General features: G+C 33.9%; 1 non-coding gene across 1 annotated transcript; it reads right to left on the reverse strand.

The window, feature by feature from the left end:
* Positions 1–2,270: 2,270 nt before the first annotated feature.
* On the reverse strand, positions 2,271–2,377 carry LOC126010534 (U6 spliceosomal RNA). Its single transcript, XR_007496558.1, has one exon. It is a non-coding gene; the product is annotated as a U6 spliceosomal RNA (small nuclear RNA).
* Between the last annotated feature and the right edge of the window lie 293 nt (positions 2,378–2,670).

Here is a 2,670-nt window from a genome sequence, read left to right on the forward strand (position 1 = left end):
ATTGTTATTGTTATTTTTCCTTTTCCATTTCTTCTCTTAAATTGATAGGTATAGCTTCTAGAAGGACTCCTCCCATTTTTGCTTGTTTGATTTTTGCCCCATTTATTTTTTTTATTTCCTTCAAACAAAACCACACAACTTGAACCTTCTTGTTCTGCCTCACAAATAGAAGGTACCAATGGAGGGTACCAAGACCAAACAGTCATATGAACATTAAGTAGAAATTTTAAAAAAGACCAAACTTAAACGCCAAATCCAAAGCCAAAGACAACAGAAACGATATCTAATTTACAACATACTAGACACAGAGAGGACCACTTATACTAGCAGCCTGGGGAGTTAAAGAGGGGGGTATGGGAACAGGGGTGGAGGGAGGACAGTATTGGTGGTGGGAACGTCCCTGATTCAATATCACTATGTATCTAAAATATTACTGTGAAAGATTTGTAGTCCATTTTGATTAAAATAAAAAAGAAGAAATAAAAATATAGTAAAAATTTTAAAAGCTAAGGAAATCATAATAAGTATATTTGATAAGCAAAACCAGATAAAATTCTAGTAATAAATTAAATAAGAGAGAGATGAAAGTTTAAATAAGAAAGAAGACTTTTGAGAACTAGCATACCATTAAAAAGAAAGTTTAAGGATGCCTATATCAGGAGCTGGAGAGAAGCATGAAATAAGTGGAGTGGCCTATAGCACCTAAAAGATAGAAACTTACAGCCAAGTTTCTATCCTACATAACTAACACTGAAATAGGATGGAAAGATAAAGATTTTTCTCAGAAAAAAAAACCCTGATATAATAATCAAAAATTTATTATAATAAAAAAGAAAGAACATAAAAACATTTAGCATGGTAATAAATGAAAAAAATATTCATAAAATATTCATAAAATAAGTTAACAACAAAACATTAAAAAGCAAGAATAGGAAAAATTCTACTTTAAAGATGTCTGTCAACACACATAATAAAAGACTATCAGATACAAAAAAGTCTGATGTTATCCTCATAATAATCATAAGACAAACATCTGGAGGAAGATGCTTAAAGAAAAATTGAAGTTGAGACAAAAGCCAAGGAAAACAAGTCAGATAAAACTAGAGACAGTAATTCTTAAAAAAAAAATCAGAAACATTAAAACCAGAATACAAAAATAAATTGTGCAACTAAACCTCATTGAACAACAACACCTTGAATTTAGATGGTGTAAAGGGCGGCCTTCAAATATGCGATTTTTATTCGGTAAGCAAATTATAACGAATACTGCGATATTTGAAGGCCTGCCTCGGGCCACAAAATGTTGTACAGAGGGCCGCAAAAACTTGCAGGCCACGGGTTTGAGACCCCTGGCACTGTAAACTTACAAATCAAAAGATAGATGAAAAATACTGGATTTTTAAAAATCAGAGTCTATCTTTATTATACCTACTATATATATATATATATATCAAATATAAAAACAAATGAGATTACAACAAAAATCTAGAGTCAAATATATCAAGCCTATATAAAAGCCAATATTAAGCTAACTTCCTATTTCATTAAGTAAATTTGCAGCTATAAAATATAATGATACAATGATATGTACTATGTAATCACCAAAGTAATAATCCAATGGAACAAACTATTGTTAATATTTATGCAATGACAAGTGTACCTTATAACATAAATCAAAATTTAGACCTGAACCAAAACACAGTAAAACTATTAGTAGCATACTTCATACCTCAACACATCGCTCATACCCATACAGAAAGTTAACATGGAAATAGAGGCCTTAAGTAGATATTAAGAAAACAAACACACACACATATAACCATCTATCCCCCTCCAGAAAGAGAGTATACATTCTTAAGTACACATGAAATATTCTCAGTTGTGTCATATATTGAAGCATCAAAAAAATAACTAAATATACACAGAATAAATTTCTAATTGACATCTTTTCATGATCAGAATAACATGAAACAAAAAATATGAAATAAAAAAAAACACAGGGGGCCAGGAAGGTGCCGCTAGAGGTAAGGTGTCTGCCTTGCAAGCACTAGCCAAGGAAAGATCGCAACCGCGGTTAGGTCCCCCGGGGTCCCATATGATCCCCCCAGAGCCAGAGGGCGAATTCTGAGCCACTTAGCCCCGAGGAGTAACCCCTAAGCATCAAACGGGTGTGCCCCCCCCCCCAAAAAAAAAAACACAGGAAAAAACTGGGTGAACATGTGGAGACTAAAAATTCTTCTTTTGAACAAAAATTTTTTGTCGTAATTCTTTAAAAATATGAACGCCTCACGAATTTGTGTGTCATCCTTGCGCAGGGGCTATGCTAATCTTCTCTGTATTGTTCCAATTTTAGTATATATGCTGCCATAGTGAGCATCTGAACAAAATTTTTTGTAGATCTAGATATAGCATCAAAATTTGTTACAAGGGCCAGAGCTGATAGCACAGCAGGTAGGACATTTGCCTTGCATGAGCCAACCAATATTCAAACCCTGGCTTCCCTTATGGTTCCCATAGCCTATCAGAAGTAATTTCTAAGTGCAGAGCCAGGAGTAACCCCTGAGCAGCACTGGGTGTGTCCCAAAACCAAAACAAAATAAAATGTGTTAAAAATAAGTCTATGTTGCTCAGTGCTTATTCCTGACTATGCACTTAGGAACTACTGCTGGT

Source organism: Suncus etruscus, chromosome 5 (assembly GCF_024139225.1).
Source record: "Suncus etruscus isolate mSunEtr1 chromosome 5, mSunEtr1.pri.cur, whole genome shotgun sequence".
Lineage (NCBI taxonomy): Eukaryota > Metazoa > Chordata > Mammalia > Eulipotyphla > Soricidae > Suncus > Suncus etruscus.